Below are 20,739 nucleotides of genomic sequence, written 5' to 3'. Positions count from 1 at the left end.
AGGAAAAGCTTTTATATTAGCTCCTACTGGAGTTCCTTTTAAATCACAGATTTGAGTGGTCCACAGAGTGTCACAGGGAGTGTCTTCTATTCTGTGTTACACAAAAGGTAACACAGAATAGAAGAGAAGCTTATTCTGTCCTCTTGGTCATGAAAATGAACACAGTTTAAGTCCAGGAAACATCCCTGAAAAAAGGTTTCCTGTATCATCACAAGAAATCTACAGTTTGGTACTTTAGAAGACTGACTGTTGCTGCTAAATCCTTATTATGATTCTAGGCTCCATCCATGGCAAGAGTGAAGTATTGTCTCTAAGTGGGTTCTCAGGCAGCGAACATCATCGATGGGACCTGTATCCAAAGAATCTGACAGGTCTGTTCATGAACTCCAGTGTGTCAGACATAGGATTCCAAGTGACAAATGGATGAGATTTTGAAGGGAATGTGGAAGTCCCGTGTCATCAAGATGGGATTAGAGCATGTTACAGGGACTCAATCTGAACTAGATAGCCCCTCTTTCCAGACTTATAACTAAAGATTTGAGTCTGATGGACTTTTAGTTGTTGTCTCGAATCACAATGGCTCCTTTCTTAAAAGTTGCTTGGTGGGGCACACTGTTTTTCAGTCAATTCCAGAACCAGTCAAATAATTGTTGATGCTATCAGTACATTAAATCTGTGAGTTTAAACAATAAAAGTACTTGGTTCCCCAAGATTCTGACAAAGTATGACGAGGCTAAGCTTAGGGAGCATATTGCTAATTAATGAGGAATTGTTCACACACAGAAGGATACTTTAGCAAATTACGTTCGGTAGTCATCAAAATAAATACCCTTCGTTCTCTCTCCTGCCTTTTCAAACCTTTCCCAACTGAAGTTCCCCACCTTCCAGGCAGCAACCCTAACAACAACAGCCCATATGCACAAGTAGCTCGGGTACGAACGGGGAGAGCACGTACAATCTGTAGTCAGTTCGTGAGGATTTGTGTGCTGGCTTCTAGAGAATAATTTTTAAAAGGTAAAATTATGACTTTTGTAAAATGATCACCAGTCAAAGCTTTTATTTAACATAGTAATTAGTGAAGAGACCAATAAGATGTTACAATCAGTTCAAAGCAGTATCTGAAGGGCAAACACACACAGAGATATAGACAATCAGGAATGACAAACGAATTTGCCAATAGATGCAAAATACTTAAAATCCATAGTGTTATAAGATACAATGTTTGAAATCGCCTTTTCAAATGGGTAGAAAACAGTTGTATCTACACCTGAAATTTGCATTTCCATAGACCGGAAAAACCCACTTGCATTATCTTCAGTTTTCAGCAATTTACAGAGTGGTAGTCAAAAAAAAATGAAAGTTGCAGATCCCATAGAATTAGATTAGTTCAAAAAGCATGACAAAGCCCCAAATACCATTGAAAGGATCCCCAGCAATCTGTCTCTTGCTCATTTTAAAAACATTCACATTTTCTCCTGATAGGTCTCTATTACATATCACTTGTGTGAACTTGGTCAAGCAATTGCAATTCTTTGAAAGTCAGACTCCTATACCATAAGAAGAAAATAATTTCCAGATCAGAAGATTATAAGGGAGAATAACTACTGTGTGTAAAAATCCCTGTGTGTTTCAAATCACTTCATGAAGTTCTGTGGGTAAATCTAGTGTTTATAAACATTCCACATTTCTTAAGTAACACATTGTTTCATATCCAAAAAGAACTTGAGCCATCTTCCGATGTAAATGCCAGAAGCCCAGTTTCCCAAAATTCCCTTTCAATACTAAACAGCTTTTGAGTACAGTTTCTAATCATATCACCCAAACATAAAGGTTGCAGAAAACTTTTAAAAAATACAATAGTTTTCTTTTTTAAAAGTACATGTTATAGTGTACACCTTAGATGAATTTATACTGTATATTAATTACCATACAGATTAATATTGAAATGTTCTCTAAAGATTTTAGTTCCTGGCAACTTAAATTTATATTTTACTCATTCATTCAACAAATACATTAAAGATTGACCCTATGTCAGACACTGTTCTAGGCAGTAAATAAAAATATGTTTGCTTGCATACAGGTGACAGTTTAGAGAGAGGGGCATGCAAAACCAAGTAATCAATTAAGTGAACTATTTATAAGCTGACGTGGAATTAAGGAAATAGTAGTTTAAGAAAGAGTTTATGAAGATTACTATTTAGATAAGGTGGTCAGAAAAAAACGTCTCTGAATAGTCAACAAATAAACAGAAAATTAATATAAACAAAGAGTAAGACGAAACACTTTTCTTGGAGTGGGAACGGAAAATGCAAATTATTTTGAAATAGGAAAGCATTTAACATATGCAAGGACTTGAAAACAAACAAACAAGAAATCAAGGGACCCGAATTTGCTTGTTAGACATGAGTGAAAGCAGAGGAGGTCACAGAGGTAGATATGGACAAGAACATGTAAAACCTTAAAGATCTTAGTAAGGAATTTATATTTTATTCAACAGGCAATGAAAAGCTATTGAAGAATTTTAAGGAGTGGTGTAACAACTTTTTTAAGATTTGTGTTTAAACAAATGAAAACTAATTTGGGGCTACTGTGAGACAAGTGGATTGGCAGTGTGAGTGTGATCCAAGATTGTCACCAAGGATCAGTTCAGAACTCCTTGTAGGAATAATCTAGGTGTTTGATAATAATGTTTGAGACCAGAATGTTGGAGGTTGGGGTAGAAATAAGCGGTTAAATTTGAGATGCCCTTTATAAGTAGAAAATATACAATTTCCTTATGGTGTGGATGGGGTGGAGATTGGGAAGGGAAGACGTCAAAGATGATTTTTTTAGCTTTCTTGACTGCCATAGGAGAAACAATAGAGCGCCATTTACTAACATAGGGAGAGTGAAGGTGATATCAGAGAATCTGTGTGTATATGTGTGAAACAACAGATCAACTTGGGATTTTTAAAATTCAGAATGTGGAAAACATTTAAATGAGGTAAAAATAGGAAATAGAGCATCTGAACGTTGACTCTCAAGCATAAAGAAGACATATACATTTGGGAGGTATTGACTCAAGAATGCCTCACCAATGTACATAGAGAAGGGAAGAGCATCTGGAACAAGTACCGGGTGCTGATTTTTTTTTTTAAAGATTGCTAATAATAGAGTATATTTGAATGCTAAGGGAACTATTTAAAAAGAGAGGACTGCTTGAGGATGTAGGAGAGAGTGGAGATTACCAAAGGAAGATATATTTTTAAAATTTTTATTATGGAAAATTTGACACATAAACAAAAGTAGAAAGAATAGTACAATAAACTCCCATCTCTTTCTAACCCCGTTTCAAGTTTTCAACATCTGGCTAATCTTGTTTCATCCATACTTCCTATGCTTCCTCCCCTCTCCTACTCCCAGCTGTTATTTTTAAGAAAATACCAAAAATCTTATTATTTCTTTCATAAATACCCAAAGGAATGAAATCTTGAGAGAGTAGGCAAAAAATGAGCTCCAGAGCACCAGTAAGCCAGTCTAGGGAGAGGGCCTGGTCAGATTTTGAAATAGGAGACAGTTTGTGGTGGAGGCTTAGAGATGATAGAACAATCCTTAAGCAGCTGCTATAGGGAAGAAGATAAGAGAAAAACTTTTCAGCACTCCTTGAGAGGATCACTTCTATTATTATTTACATAAAAATAAAAATGAAAACAAACAAACAAATAAAAACAAAACCAGCATTCACACATTCAGAAATAAGGATGATGTATGTGTGTGCCTGAATAGACTACTGTCTATAGTGTAAATATAAATAAGAAGGGAGTTGATGATTGTGTTTTCTAAAATTTTCCCTGGCTTCTCTGAGAGTTTAATAGTGTCAAGGCATTTCCATAAATTTCAATTAACCTTTGTCATAATTACTTTCTTAGACATCTTCTAAATCACATTGACATTTACCTGTCTTTCATAAAGATTATTACCCTTCTAAAGATAATGATTAGGAAATTTCTTTATAAACCACTTTTTTAAACGTGAGGAATGATTCCTCCCCAAAGTAATGAGATAGATAGATGGAGATAGAGATGTATAGATAGAAACATGAAATTTCAAATCGAATGTGATCTGTGAAGAATATATACATCATTGGACATTTGTATATTCAGGGTGTTTTATTGAGGGGATGGGAACATTGGTTAAGCAGGAATATTAATTCCTAAAGGTACCATGATTCCAGTTTGAGTTCTTTCAATGCTTGTATTAGATCTGCAAAGGGTTACAAACTTGGATAGTCAATCATTGACTTCCCTCAGTGGGTCACATTCGTCTTATATTCCAAAGACCTTAAGGTTTTGCTAAATATTGGTTATGGTGAGATTAGCCATAGACGTATTCAGCTAAAAATCAATCAGAATCATAAAGAGTTTTGAAATGAGCCACCACGTAGTAATAATTTCATCAGATCTGTGATCTGGAATAAGATTGAAGGAAAGACACCCACTGACATTTTGATTCTGTAGCAGGAGTAAGATGGGTATTTATTTTTGAATAAAAATATCACAAGAAAGAAAAAGTGAACTGCTATGCATCGGGGAGGGACTTGGTGTTCCTCGATGTCATATCATTTTGTATATGGCCTCAAGTGATATGTGTGTGTATGTGTGTGTAAATTTTAAAGATGAGCAGAAATAAAATCACAGTTATGTTTTTAAAAGTTCCATATTACTTTCTCAACCGTATAATAGTCATTTCAAGGTTGTTTCTAAGTTGAAAGTTCTAGCAGTCTTTTTTTTTTTTTTTTTTTTGAGGAAGATTAGCCCTGTGCCGACATCTGCTGCCAATCCTCCTCTTTTTGCTGAGGAAGACTGGCCCTGAGCTAACATCCGTGCCAATCTTCCTCTACTTTATAAGTGGGACACCTGCCACAGCATGGCTAGACAAGCGGTGCGTAGGTCTACACCCGGGATCCCAACCGGCAAACCCTGGGCTGCCAAAGCGGAAAGTGAGAACTTAACTGCTGTGCCACCAGGCCAGGCGGGCCCTAGGTGTCTTTTTAATAATAGTTAATTTTATTCCTCTAATATTTGTATGGAATGAAAATCTTAAAACATTTAAAATATATGTAACGAGGAAAACATTTAAATAGCATAGAAAGGCAATAAAGTTGAGAGCCACATATAATTAGTTCAAATCACTTGGTGACCACAAACACTTCATAATCTGTAATGACCTAAGTTTATCTCCAATTTTCCAAATTTTTCTTACCCCTTCTGGTATGTGCAGACATACAAATTTTCCCTTTTCATCTCAAGGCATACTGAGAATCATACTGACTGGTATATAGAGTGTGTGGGAGTAAGCGGCAATGAGAAAGTATCTTCTGGTGAAAAGTAGCAATCAAACTAATATGCCAAGAATCAGCTGATGGTTTGGTTAAAATGCAGATTTGTTTCATTCAGCCCAGAGTGGGGATTGGGAACCTCCCTCTGTAGGAATCTTCCAGGGGATGCTGATGGTGACGTTGGACAGACATCAATTTGAATTGAGAGAATCAAATTAAATGGGGCTTAGGGACTTTTGTCTTCCAAGAATAGAGGAATAGCTCCCGTCAGATGAAACTACCGCAGATAACAATGATAAATTTGGACTAAATATAAAAACAGAGAAGAGTACGAACAGCCGAAGGCATCAAGGAGCAATGAAAGGTGTGCAGAAACCGGAGCAGAGTGTACATGTGAACGAAAGAAGCAATTGGTGACTTCCCCATCTTTTGTGGATTTTCCCCTCAGGGCAGGCCCCGGAAAGTGTTCTGGACATTTTATGTAAAACAGTAGTAGAGATTACTGTAAGTAACATTTTCCCCAGGGTGCTAGGGTGAATGGTCATCTCCAAAACTATACATTCACATTTTAGTGCCTTGAACCTGTGAATGTCACCCTATATGAACAAAATGGGTCTTTGAAGATATTATTAAGTTAAAGATCTTGAGAACTGATCATCCTGGATTATCTGTTTGGGCCCTAAATGCAATAGAAACATCCTGGTAATAGGGGCCCGCCAGTGGTAGTGGTAGTTTGTGTGCTCTGCTTCAGTGGGCTGAAGATTGGGGGCCAGATCCCGGGCACGGACCTGGCACCACTGGTCAAGCCGTGCTGTGGGGGCATCACACACCAAATAGAGGAGGATTGGCACAGATGTTAGCTCAGCAACAATCTTCCTCAAGCAAAAAGAGGAAGATTGTCAACAGATGTTAGCTCAGGGTCAATCTTCCTCACACAAAAAATAAATAAAAAATAAAAATAATATCCTAGTAAGAGATATACAGAGCAGAGACACACAAACACACAGAGGAAAAGCAATGTGAAGATGAAGACAAGAGCTTGCAGTGAGGTTACCACAAGCTAAGGATCTCTAAGACGTACCTGGAACCACCAAAAGCTAGAAGAGCCAGGGAATGGATTATCCCTCAGAGCCTCTTGGGGGAGCACAGCCCTGGTGAGACTGTTCTCCTCCTACTTTTCCTCCGTGGATGTCTGGAGTTGCCTCCAGCTCTTCTCTGCTGATATCTCAGTGAGCCACACCTGCAATAGAAGCCCAAGCCTTCCCTCTGTTGATGGTTCAAATTCACTGGAAAGTAACTGTCTGGCTAAATTTCCCAGCAAAACCACTGCTGCAGCTTTCTTTTGTCTGTGTGTCTGTTAGGTGTCTGATTGGTGGTGTCATTAAGTGAGGGCTGCTGGGTTGGGTTGTGTGTGTGGAGGAGAAAGTGGAAGTTGACTCATCTAAATGGTATGAACCAGGAACTTTTAAGCAGGAAAAAGGGCTGGGCTCTTGGGGAGTTGAGCACATGGTTTTTTTCTCATGATCTCGTATGTCTTGTGGTCCAGTGTAGCAGGATCATCTACAATCTGACAGCTTGATTTTGAATCTTTGCTTTGCCATTCACTACCTGTGTATACATGATAAATGTTTTAATGTCCTTGAGATTCAGTTCTTTATCCGTAAAACAGGTAAAGAGTATTTACTCCAAGCTTTTTGAGGATTTTATAATAAAAATGTCAATTTTTAGTAATAGTATATGCCAATTTACTAAACTAAATTATAGCATAATATAAGGTAATTATTCTAATGTATGCTGGAAGAGTAATTCTTTAATTATCATTCTTGGAAGAGATTTCCAAGATGCCTGTGCTGGTTTATTTAAAACGTACGTATATTTGCTTGCCTATTATTTTCAAATTAGCTTATAAGGCAGCCTACTGTTTGGCCACAGTCGGTCAAACCCACAACCCCCATCATCTGTCTGTGGAGTCTCTGATGGGAGTGTCAAGTGGCATATTATAAAGGGGCATGACTTCCTTTCTCCTCTGCCAGTGACTTCAGGAACTTGGCACACATGACCAAATATTCTATTTTATATTAGGGAGGCATCATGGTCTGAAATCAAGGAGTATTTCCAAAATCTTGTAAATCCTTTCTTAATTTTATCCTATACTAAGTTTGCAGGATATTAATTTTAGTGAACTTTTAATCAAAGTCCAATTGTTATTTCAGCAAGTCTTGGGTTTGAATGCTAACTCTGCCACTTACTAGTTATGAGCAATTGGAAAGTTTAGTCTTTTTATCTGTAAAATGAAGATAGTCATTCCTACCTCATGCGGTTATTGTGAAATTTTGATAATTAATTGAATGTAAAATCTGACAAGATTTTGATTATTAATTGACCGTAAAATCTGACATGTGTTTGTTGTCCAAAATAGGTAGTTATTCTTAATCTGTGGTAATTTGTGGTAATTTGTTTCACTTTTTTTTTTTCAAGTAAGATTTTTTTCTGCCTTCTGTTGTTTCAGGACTTTGCTTAAATAAATGTTTATGGTTCAATGGATTTTAATCATATCTTCTTTTGGTCTTTTCTTTTAGGCTAGCTAAAGGACACTTTAAAGAGTGTCCATTTTATCTGTCATAATAACTCATTAACAGGTAAAGCATTATCACAGTGTAAGCATAGCAAAGACAAAAAAATTATAGATAAGTTAAGGGCAGAGATGGATGAACATACAGATATATAAATAGCAGATAGCCTTAAGGAGAGATAAAAGATTCTTAGATTGAAAGAGAGAGAGAAGATAGGTTGTAGACAGAGGATAGATATGTAAAAAATAATGAGAAGATACGTAGATCACTGACAGCAGATTGATATATAGATGATAGGTAGAAAAGGTAAATGGTAGATTAAAAAGAGAGAGACTAGATAATAAAATCCATGATCACTAAGGTAGCTGGAAGATGGATGAGAGAGGGAGTGATGGATGGATATGGAGTGAGATAACTGGGGTCATAATATATATATTACTTAAAAAATATAATTTAAATCTACTTCCTTGAAATTAAAAGAAGAGGAAATGGAAGAATAAAAGAAATTAAAGAGTTTTAAATAAAAGATCTTTTAAATTACATGGAGATATTATTTTCTGAATATCCTTTTGTTGATTACAAAGATAAAAGTAAGCATTAAGGGGCCAAAAGAAGTATAATTTTAATTTTTTACAGTTTTAATTATTTTAATAATCTTGAACATTAGCTCTTGACTTGCTACGTTGAAAGTGGATGAGATTAACAATTCCCAAATCCACCCCATTTTGTTCCCACCAATATATTTGATTATTTTATTAATTTCAACATGACTAGAAATGTAATATTTACATTCCCTTCTATAATCACAATGTACAAAGATGTTTTGGATTAGTTCTATATTTAAATGTTTTTATTGAACTCTGTTAATTTTTGTATATGTATGCTCATTCCTGAGTTCCTTTTTTCTTTTTTAAAGATTGGTACCTGAGATAACAACTGTTGCCAATCTTCTTTTTTTCTTCTTCTTCTCCCCAGCTGCCCCCAGTACCTAGTTGTATATTCTAGTTGTGGGTCCTTCTGGTTGTGCTATGTGGGACACCACCTCAGCATGGCCTGATGAGCAGTGCCCTGTCTGCGCCCAGGATCTGAACCAGTGAAACCCTGGGCAGCCGAAGCAGAGCATGCGAACTTAACTAGTCAGCCATGGGGCTGGCCCCTGAGTTTCTTTTTTTGAGTCGTGTCTTAATATACTATATTTATTGTGTCTTGCATTTTCTTTAGTATACATCCAGGATTATACACGGCCTTACTTTTTGCATATTTAAAAATGTCTGCTTCGTACCTGATAATGATATTTTCAGTTTACACTTTTCTTCTTTCAGAACTTTGTAGACAAGCTTCCACTGTCTCTTGGCATTGGATGTTGCTTAGGAGAAATGTGAGGTCAGCCTGATTTCTAACCTATGAGAATGATTTGGAATTTATTCTCAGATAAATAAATAACTCGTTTTCCTCACTGGTATGTCTTGGTGTTTTATATATATGTGTGTCAGAGGTGTGCACATCTTCATTGTTAGCTCTTTATTCATTTTAAATACTTCCGTCAATTTTCAAGTTCTCCATTTTTCTAATTATTGTAGATAGATTAGCTTTATCTGTCTTTTAATCAACTTCTTTCTAATTACTTTAGTTTGTCTTGTGAAACCATAAGTTTTGCAAACTTTTTCCCTATGTCCATACTTTTATTTTTAGCAGCAGCTATTGGTTTCTTTAATGTTTTTACTTTATTGTCTCTTTAATGATGTTTTGTCCTTGCTTTATTTTCCCAGGTGCTGATCATGGATTTCATTTCATTCTATTGTTTTATGATCTTATCATTGACTTTTGTTTTATTTAATTCATTTGCTTTTAACATATTCCACAGCATGGAATAATCATTAAAAGTATTATTTTATTCCTTGAATCATATTTACATACAGTGTTTTTGTGGGATGTTGTTTACTATTCTCATTCTAGTTTGATTTGTTGTGTGTGACTCCCTGACTTTCTTCCCCAAATCTGGGGCATTTTGGTTTTTGGCACTTTTTGAAACTCTTTGAAATAAGGACGAGGCCCAAATGTTCCATCTTCTTTTCTGTATCTTTTTGATGATATTGAGAGTAGACTGGTGAGAGGTGGAGCAAAATTTGCTAACCAAAGTTCCAACTGATATGCTAGTGAAGAGCATACCAATGACAGTGCGAAGCTCACTGTTGGTCAGCACTAACAGCAAGTGATTGTTTTAAGAATCGAAGACCCTGAGAGCAATGGGGATGATAAGATCCCAGAATAATAGAAGCTGGGTAATGGTGCTTAATAATCAAGACATGGTGGATGAAATTCCATAATGTGCAGAAGGTCAGAGAGGCAGCAGGGGGCCAAAGAATTATGCAGATGCTTAATAGAAGAAAGTAAAATAGATAGATTGCCAAGATTGATGATATTGCTGAATAAAGGTTATCAAGAACAATCAAGGATAGATGAGTCTGGATCCATTGCAACAAAAAATAATGATCCCTTGTCCAGTTTCCAGGCCTGAGCCAGTTTTTAGATCTGAAAACCATTGACTGAAGGAGAGGACAGATGTCCATAGAAAGTAAAAAGAATAATGATTTGCCCAGTTCTTTACCAAATGGACCTCTATGCAATTACTGTGGTAACTGAATAATAGGGAAAGGAGACTACAACTCTAGGATTTGGGGTTAAAAGTCTAGGTTGATGTTAAATGTTTGTCACTGCTCCACTACCACCACTCTGTGTGTAGAGGTGGAGCATATGAGCACTAACAAATAAAGTGGAGTACTGTCCCAAGTCCATAAATAATAGATCCATGGGGTCTTGGCATGCATTGGGCCTTGGTAAATATTTGACCATAGAATATCAAGGGACTGTGTGACCAGAGCTACTGATTATGAACTGGAGGTGTCAGACTTATTGTGTCTTAAGTTTGAATGGAGCATCAATCCAATGTAAGATGAAAATATTACTTCCCAGACTGGTCACAAGCAGAGTTTGAAAGCAAAAATGCTGCAGGAGTAAGTAGACCAGATTACTATTGATGCCCCTCTCAACTCAAAACTATGTCCATACTGGGGCAGAGGATTTCCATTATGAAGACGTGATGGAGGCAAAAAGCCAAACTTGATTCATGAATGGATGGGATTGCTATGTTGTTACAAGCCAAAAAGTGCTGTGGTCCAGCTCAAGGATAACCCTAAAAGACAAAGATGAAGGGACATCCTCACAAAGGGCAGATCTGCTAGTGGTCAAACTGATCATTCACTTGTGTGGAAAGATAAGAGAGTGTGTGTGTGTGTGTGTGTGTGTATGTGCATGTATATGAATCATGGCCAGTGGTAAACGGCAAATGGCTTGGCTGGTTGGTCAGGTCTGGAAGGGGAAAGGATTGCAAACTTGCGGTTAAGAATTTCTAAGAAAGATGCAAGTGGTTTATTCTTTAAAATGATTGCAATTCTAGATTCACTTGGTCCAGTAAAAGCAGCATAATGATCGTTATTTACACCACTTATCCTTCAGATGTTCTTCTGTAATTATAAGATAAATAGTATACTTTATATGGATGACATTCCTACTTTGTTTTTGAGAGCCTAACATTCAAGTTTGAATGTTTATTTCCTTATTGGATTCTTATGCTCAAGTCCCTAGTTTAATTTAAATAGTTCTAGTAATTGGTTAAAAAGCAAAACAAAACAAAACCTTATCTGGCTATGTAATCTGTTGTATATACCTTCTTTAAAGAGGTATATACATAATGTGCAGAAGGTCAGAGAGGCAGCAGGGGGCCAAAGAATTATGCAGATGCTTAATAGAAGAAAGTAAAATAGATAGATTTTTTACCTTCTTTAAAATATACCTTCTTTAAAAAACCATTCACAATAAAATATTTTATCTTGGAAGTTTGGAAATACAGGATATGCTGAAAGAGATGAATGGATGTAATTATAGCCCATTATCTAGAATGACAGGAAATTTCTGGAACTGGTTTGGTAGTTTGTCTACATTTTTTAAACCTAAAGAGACATTTTAGAGAAGGATAATTTTTCAGACAAGTTAGCATTTCATCAAAATTATTGCCATGTGTTCATCCATTACTTAGTATCTATTATATAGTCGTTGCATAAATGGTTGTATTTGATTAACCTGGTTCGTGTAGAGTACAGTATACACATGTATATTTTGCTTTTTAAAAATATCCACTAAAACAACAATAGACGTATTTCAAGGGACTCCCTAAAATGGTCATTAATATTTACTGGGAATCAGACTCATTACATCAAGGAGCTTGGAAATTTTTTATAGAACCAGACTTTAGGAGAACAAAATTGGGTGAATCTGACAGAAGAGTAGTAGAATTATGTTAATACACTAAAGTTACCACATAGTTGAATTGATTTTGCCTTGTGGTTTTAAACCGATAATTATAATCCTTGTTCATAAAATTCTGTCTTTCTCTTTAGGACTACAATTACCTTACCTTTTTTGCCTCATTTTGATACACTAAGAGTGCTTTATTTTTTGTCCTCTTTCCCTTCTTATGGACCAGAGACATCCCACTCTGATTTATCTGTTTCAGCAAGAGTTCAAGTCTCTGATGGGTCTAATCTTTAAACCAAATCGTTGCTTGAAATTCCGAGTTAAAGCAGCCTCATCTGAAAGTATAGGTAATATCTTCCCCCTTTAAATAATAATGAAAAATTAAATGTGTAAACTTAGGCTGGTTCAAGGTGTACAGTCTTGGGAGGGTCTGGCGGCAGGAGGAGCCGTTGTGTATGACGTGGAAAAGGCGAGGGTGTGCCTGTGTGCAGATACTGGATAGTTTATAAAGAAACCTCCAAACGAGGTTAATTTACTCCGATGTGCAAGACACTTCCTACATTTCTTCATTCTGTGACTAATTTTCATGTCCTTTAACACAATTGATGAGAAATCAGTTGGGGGCAATTAGTTATAAGCAATAAGCAAAACTGAGTGCTTTCCATCCAGGACCTGTTAGAGTCCATTTTTAGTGGTATATCCCGATATGCTTGCCCAGCATGTGTAGCTGCACTGAAAAAGAATAACAAATGAAAGACGAGAGAGAGAAGGAGAAGCTGATAAACTGGGCTGAAGAAGCAGTGGAAAACCTAGACACATACTCAGGAAGGCTATGTAAGTGTATATTTGAAAATATAATTTGTTTTTGGAATTTCGTGATAAGGAATCTTTACACCTTATGTGAAATATTTCATTTCCATTTGGAAGTAGTTACAGTAACAAATGTATAATATAAATTATTGTAGTTTATGACATGTATTTTGTGACATATTTGCAAGGTTTGATAAATATATTAAAATGATAATTATAAAAGTGTGTTGTTCAAATGTACAGACAATCTCCTGGAATTGGCATTAATTATTGCTCAATCTAAGTTAATTAAATCCAAAATAATATAACGTAGGGCAGTCTAAGATTTTACAGAAAATTCATTATATGATCTTTAGAAATTCTTACCTAAAAGGGTTTAAAAAATGCAAATAAAAGAAAATTCTCAATTATAATCATAATAGGTGGTCTATTAAAAATTAATAAATAACCTAAATGCACACAGTCCTAAATGTCAACATTCTAACACAAAATATAAGAAGTTTTCGTATATGCATAATTTCCTATATGGATGTATATAATCTTGTATGTAATATATGATTATATATAATATATGACTAAGTCTTTTCATTCATTTATATGCAATTATATTACGTGCATTTATATAGCTATGCTATTTCTAAGCTTTTTACTATTTTCTATTGACTTGTCTCTTGTCAATGGAACATTTTCTTAATATGTACAAATTTACAGTGATTCTTAAGAACTGGGAAAGCTAATCCTCCTAACTTGATCTACTTTTTAAAGATATTTTTAAAGATATTTACTTCACGTACAAAAAAAAAAAAAACACATGCATCTAAAATGTACAGTTCAATGAGTTCTGACAGTAGTTTCACTCATGGGAAAAAATCCTAATCAAGATTAAGAACTTTCAATCATCCAAAAAAGGTAGCTCATGCATTTTTACAGTCCATCCTTCCCTGCTTCCCGCCCCAGCAATGCAGAGCTTTTGTTGCTACAGATTAGTTTGTATTTTCTGGTGTTTAAAAAATAGATGATATGAAATCATATAGCATGTTTTCCCCCATCTGGCTACTTTCACTCAGCCTAATGATTCCAAGATTCATCTCTATCATTTCATGTGATGGTTGGGTTGTGTCCAGTTTGGCCTACTGTCTAAAAGCAAAGGCAAAGTGAAAACATGTTAAAGTCATGGGAGGAAAAAAGAGATATAATTCCAGAGAAACAAAAATTATGGGAATTAATTACCTCTATCCCCACATAAAATAGAAATTAAATGGAGTTCTTTAGGCAGAAAAAAGAATGACTCCCAATAGAATCATGGTAATAAGGAAAAAATGAGGAGCGATGAAAAGTGAACATAGTACTAAATATAAGTAAATATTTACATATGAAATAGTAATTCAAATGCACTTTGGAAGTTAAAATATATGTAGCATTAAAATACATAAAATAATATAAAATGATGTCAAAACTAGGAGGGATATAAGTGGCTATATAGTGCTTTAAGTTTTACTGGTCCTAAGGCAGGATAAAATTAATCTTTATATTATACTCTAATAAATAAAAACTATATGTTTAAATCACTTACCCAGTAAGAGAACAATGAATAAAATTGTTTTATTTTAAAAGAATGCAGAACTAATATTAAACTAAAATAATAAAATAAGGTGTTTAAAACAAAGAGTCATCTAAAAGGAGGCAAACAAGGAGAAAGAAGGAACATAAGGCAGATAAGTCAAATATCACATAAATGGTGAGAAGGTAAATCTGAAACCAAATATAGCCCCAGTCACAAGAACTGTGAATCAAGAATTTCAATTAAAAGATTCGCGTTTCAAACTGGATTTTCAAAAAGCCAAATGATAGTCTTTAAATATAAGGGGGAAAAAATGCTTGGAATTAAAATGATGGAAAAAGATAAACTATGTATGTAACACCAAAGAAAGCTGGTATAATTACATTAATATATGATAGACTCTAAGGAATGAAGAGTCAATTTCATATTGATGAGGGCTCAATCCACCAGGCAGATATAACAATTCTAAGTAGATCACCAAATTAACATGGAATCAAGACGTTAAATGGGCACCGAGATATGCCAGCATGATCCTCCTGCAAAGGCAGATTTGTGCTCCAGTCACTGAAAGTCAGTACTCGACTGCCAGACCGTACAGGGATTGCGTCTGCTACAGAAAAGCTACCTCACCTGAAGTGACACAGAGACTATGTCCCTTGGGGTTACAATTACATGACATTGTGGAATTTGGTCACCAGCTCTACTCCACCTATTTGACAAACACTGATTTGAGAGAGAACCATCTCTATGCCTAATAGAAGTAGAGTTTGGAATCAAATCTTGTGGAATTATAAAGAAAACTTGGCGTACAGCCTTATTCTGCCACTTCAGAATGTATGGTTGGGGGAATAGCAGTCCCTCATCTGTCATGATCAGGGAACTGAAGTCTGAGTCTTGTGGCTGCCTCTATATAATGAGGTGGACCAGTGGCACTCATTCTTCATCTGTCACCTCTGCATTAGACCAGAATCATTGACTTCAGCACTTGATTGTGGCTGCGTTTTAGGAAATAGGTGTCATTTCTGAAACGGTCCTGCACTAAAGGAGGCCAAAATACAGTGAATCGTTTTTGAACATGTTAAATCTTATCTCCCAGAGATGATTGAAAATTCAAAATAAGGATATCCTAAAATATGGCATAGGAATGCAGAACATCTTAAAGTTCAGACAAGCATCCAGCAGGTTTGTTGGTATCCATCACATTCTGAGGCATCGGATGCAGGGTAAATTTCACTCCTCACTGTCTAGGATAAAGGATAGTAAATGTAGCACTGTATCCTTTCAGGCAAAGGATATAGGATAGTAGGTAGACAACTAGAATAGGAATTTGGGAATAGAGAGTAAGTCCAACATTTAGTTAGCAGAAACCCAAACACCACTGTTAGTGTCTAGGGCTTTAAAATGCTAAGCAAATAGAATTATCAGAAATGAAACCCTCTTTAGAATAGAATGAAAATGTAGAGTGATTTGCTGTTGAGGCACATAAGGTGAGTCGAGCTACTCAAGTACCTGTAAATTACAAAATTGATTTAAGGTACTGAGAGAAGATTTCAATTAAAAGGGAGAGATCAAATATTCTCATTAGAAATGCGAAGATGGAATGAATGATTACCAAGATCCTCACTTGGCCTTATTACAAGCCACTGTACTTTCTGACTGTGTTTACCTTGGTAATTTCCCCTGATAAAGACCTAAATAATCAGCTTAGTAAATTATGAAAAATAATCAATGAATAATGAACTATTTAATTATATAATTTAAACAATTGTGTAAAACTGGTTATTACACACACACAAACATACACATCCTTAGTGAGATAAGACACCCAAATATTTCCCTAGGTTACATTAAAGCATATATTTACCTTTTAAAAAACTTTAATTAAATTAAATTTTATTTTTAACAGCTTTATTGAAGTATAATTGATATACAAAGAAATGCACATATTTAACATGTGCAATTTGATAATTTGGGACATGTGCAAACACCTGTGATAACATTACTACAATCAAGGTTATCGATATATCCAACACATCCTAGAATTCCCTTGAGTCTCTTTGTGTTTTGTGTGTGTGTTTATTTTTTGTGGTAAGAATGCTTAGTATGAAATCTATCATTTTAACTAATAAACAATATAGTATTGTTAACTGAAGGTACTTTGTTGTACAACAGGTCTCTAGAACTTATTCATGTTGTATACCTGAAGCTTTATAGCCGTTGTATAATAACCCCATTTTCCCCACCGCACAGCCCCTAGCAACCACTTATTCTCTTCTCTGAGTCTATGACTTTGACTGTTTAGATTCCGCATATAAGTGGAATTGTGCAGTATTTGTCTTTCTGTGTCTGGCTTATTTCAGCCAGCATAACGTCCTCCAGGCTCACCCACGTCTTTGCAAACGGCAAGATTTCCTTCTTTTTTAAGCTGAATAATATTGAGCATGTATTTACTTTATAATATCATGTAGTAACTAAAATCAAATTTCTGAGATAGTGTGGTTTTATATTATTTTTATTTAATGATTACAGTAGATTGAAAATGTGGACACAAATCTGAATTCTTAGTTGTAATTTTGATTAGATGAAAAGCTATTGGGAAAGATAAATTTTTTGTTGTAAATTTAGTGGCATTTCTTATTTTAGATAGATGATGCTTGTATAATTAAATGACCATTAAATTCTAAGTTTAGGAAGCAGAAATATCCTCATGAAGTTACTGTTAATGGCCCGTTATTTTTTACTGTGGAGCTTTATTTGGAAACCATCGCAGACATTTTTACTGTCTTCAGAGGACACTTACAAACAAGTGGCTAAATAAGGATGCGTATAACACTCATGTTAAAATACTGATATGGCTCTGCTTTTTGTGAGAGTATAAAATATTGACTTAAAAGAGAGAACTGTAACTATTGATTTCTCTCCAAGGAGAAGTATTTAAGTTTATGTTCCTGGTTTCATCTACAAATACTTAAAAGTCTGAATTCTGCAATTTACAGCTTGAAAGGAAAACACAACCATCAACACACAATACCAAGTGCAACTTTTTATTATTATCATTAAGTTGCCTTTTTCTCCGGGATGGCAAGAATCTTCAATATTATTAGCCTGACTGAGCTGCTGAGCCTGCCACTCTTTGCCGATCATTATTTTATTTTATTTGGTAAATCTCTATGACAGTTTTATTGCAGGCTGAAAGCAGAATTGATCTGAGCCCTAGTTGACTTAGACTATCTTTTCAGAGGCTACAGATATTTCCCATTAATGGGAACTCTGAAGAGAAATAAAATTAAGTACAATCTTAGTCTCATCCACAGCTCTCTTTCCTGTAGCAATTGATTTCTTTTTACGCAATATCAACTCTTTAGAGTGACATATCCACTAAAAAGGAAGAGAATTTATTTAGAGTAACAATTATATTAAAGATCTAATTTTTCACTTGCACAACCTCAAAATGTTTTTAAATTTCCTCATTCTATTTTGAATTTCATGTTTAAAAACCAGTCCATGTGGTATGGAATACTGCATCCTGGGGCATCATAGCATCCATAGGGGCAAGCTGCTAACTTCAATGAAGCTAGCAAAACTGACAGCTGTTATCACGTGTCTGCACGCTTACTAAAATAAGTTATTTGAGAACATGAGTCACATCTTTTTTTCTTTTTTCATATAATATTTAATAGAATGCATGCTTACACTGTTGCAGGTAATTTTACTCTGTTAGTAATTAAAGATACATTTACCAGTATCCTCGGTCTCAAAGACTAATGAACAGATATTTGTCTACCACTGTGATAAATGCTTTAATAGACATGTGAATAGTGTGCTAAAGAAGCACGTTTAAGCATGTAAACAAGGATGGGAAGGCAAGGAGCAGCTTTCTAAAGAGGATGGTGGCTTCACTGAAGCTAAACACATAAATGGGAGTTGGAGTGGGTCAGGTGAAGATGAGTGCTTAGAGCTGAGGGCTCAGGTCCCAGCCTGAGTGAAGCCTTGAGGCAAGGAACATCGTCATAGGTTTCAGTAAGAAAGGTCCTGGAGTAACTCGGTTTAAGAATGATTTGTGCTTGAACTAAGCTAATAACAATGAAAGTACAATGAAAAGATAAGATTGAGGAGACATTAAGAGGTAAAATTGATAGAATTTCGTGACTGCAAGTAGGGAATTAGTCAGAAGAAGTAGCCAACGATAGCTCAGTTTCTTAGCTTGAGCAACTTGGAATATGGAGCTTCATTCAATGAACTCAGAAATAAATGAATGTGTGAGGTGGAAGATGATGTGTTCAGTTAGGAACACATAGGAGAAGTCATTTAATATGGACCTTGGGCTAGAAGTTCAAGTGTGACATCCAAGTAAGACAGATATAAGTAATTTATTTGACTATAGATGGTAATTTAAACAATGGGGTAGTGAATGAATAGAGAGTTATAGGCAGAAATATAAGGAGAGCATCTAGAAAACACTAAAATGCAAGGGCCAAGATCTGGAGAAGAATTGCTTCCCTGAAAGATTCTAGAAAGGAAAGCAGGAATGTGTGCTACTAGACCAGATAAGAGGAAATATAGTTTCAAGAAGAAATGGATGGTCAGTGAGGATCCTGAAGGCAACAAGTGGCAGACATAAGTTTGATAATTTGAAGAGAATTTAATAAAGCAGTGATTTAAATAGGTGTAGGCAATGTGCAGGAAGACAGAAGAGGCAGTGCAGTATCCCAGGTTTACAAACAGGGTAGTTGGGGCCACTATTACCCTCATGTCCTGTTACTTGAAGGGGCAAGTGGAGGAAGTGGTTACCTTAACTGGAGAGAGACCACCTGACTGTCTCATTCTCCTCCCTCCTCTAAATCCTCATTGGTGACCTTGTTGAGAAAGATTTAAAAGGAATGCTTTAGGAGAGAATCTAATTGCACTGAATCAAAAGTGAGGATGGATAACTCTTTGTCTTAATTAGCAATTTCTAGGAAAGTCTGTTCAATGAATAAAAAAAGTGATGAATAATTACACAAACATCAAGGAAAGGTGACAAATGGAAGCAAGGGCACATTAATAGGAACATTTTCCTTCTCCATTATTATTAAAAGATGGATATAACCAAGTAAACTAATACTTTCAGCATAGAATGGTTTTCTTGTTTTTCTTTAAGTTTCCTTGAGGTCAGACATGGTAACAAGAAGGAAATGGAGAGACAAAAACAAAAGGACGTGGACAAAAAGAAATTCTTAGATTGCTATTCTCGTTCTGAATACTATAAAATTTCAAAGTAGACTAAGTAAGTGTTTTGACGTTTTCAGTCCACCTTGACCCGCTCTCATTTTGTCATTGTCATTTATTCACGTTGGGCTTGCATTATGGGCAATGGGTAAAATCACTATCAGTGTTTTATTTACATACATATAAACAAATATATATATGTAAACAGATATATTTGTATTAATATGCCCACATTAGCATAGCTACTGTTATGATAGACTTTACCATAGCTTTGTCAAAATGTAACAACTTTTCAACAATTTGGATAAGAATGGCTTACCAATTCAGTTGAATTATCCATTTAATCAAAATACTTTAAGTAATACTGTTTGTAATCAGTAAAATAACCAATACAACTGGAGATATTCATATTTAGAAGAATTTAATAGAACATTTTTATTTTTCTCACCTAGAGATTTAGGCCACACATTGTTTTCCAGTTGTAATCAATTTTTATGATGACTTCTTTATTTTATTAGAACTTAATTAACTGAGAAACAAAATTGTAATTTTCATTATTATCCTAAGAGAATTATTTTTCAGTTTTCCCAAAGGAAAAATATTGTAGTATATAAAAAAGTCGAGAAAGGAGATACACACTAAAAACTAGATAAAAGCGGTAAAATGATAACTAGAAAAGTTGCAAAGTCTGTCTTGATCTCTTGGAACTCACTCTTGTTCTGGCTCTTCACCAATGCCATGCACATGCTCACACACATGCATACACAAAGTTCCTTTCTCACCCAGACTGTTATTACTGAAGAAAAGCAGACCAAAAGGATCTTATTAACTGATATCATGGTGCTATATTTCTGAAGCCATATGCTCCTCTAATTGAAAATACTATATTCTTATTTGCATTAGCATTTATCTCACTTTGTATGGTCTAATACATGTCTCCCTAAAACTTAGTAAGA

Source organism: Equus przewalskii, chromosome 22, assembly GCF_037783145.1.
Source record: "Equus przewalskii isolate Varuska chromosome 22, EquPr2, whole genome shotgun sequence".
Classification (NCBI taxonomy): domain Eukaryota; kingdom Metazoa; phylum Chordata; class Mammalia; order Perissodactyla; family Equidae; genus Equus; species Equus przewalskii.
This window is presented reverse-complemented; position numbering follows the sequence as displayed.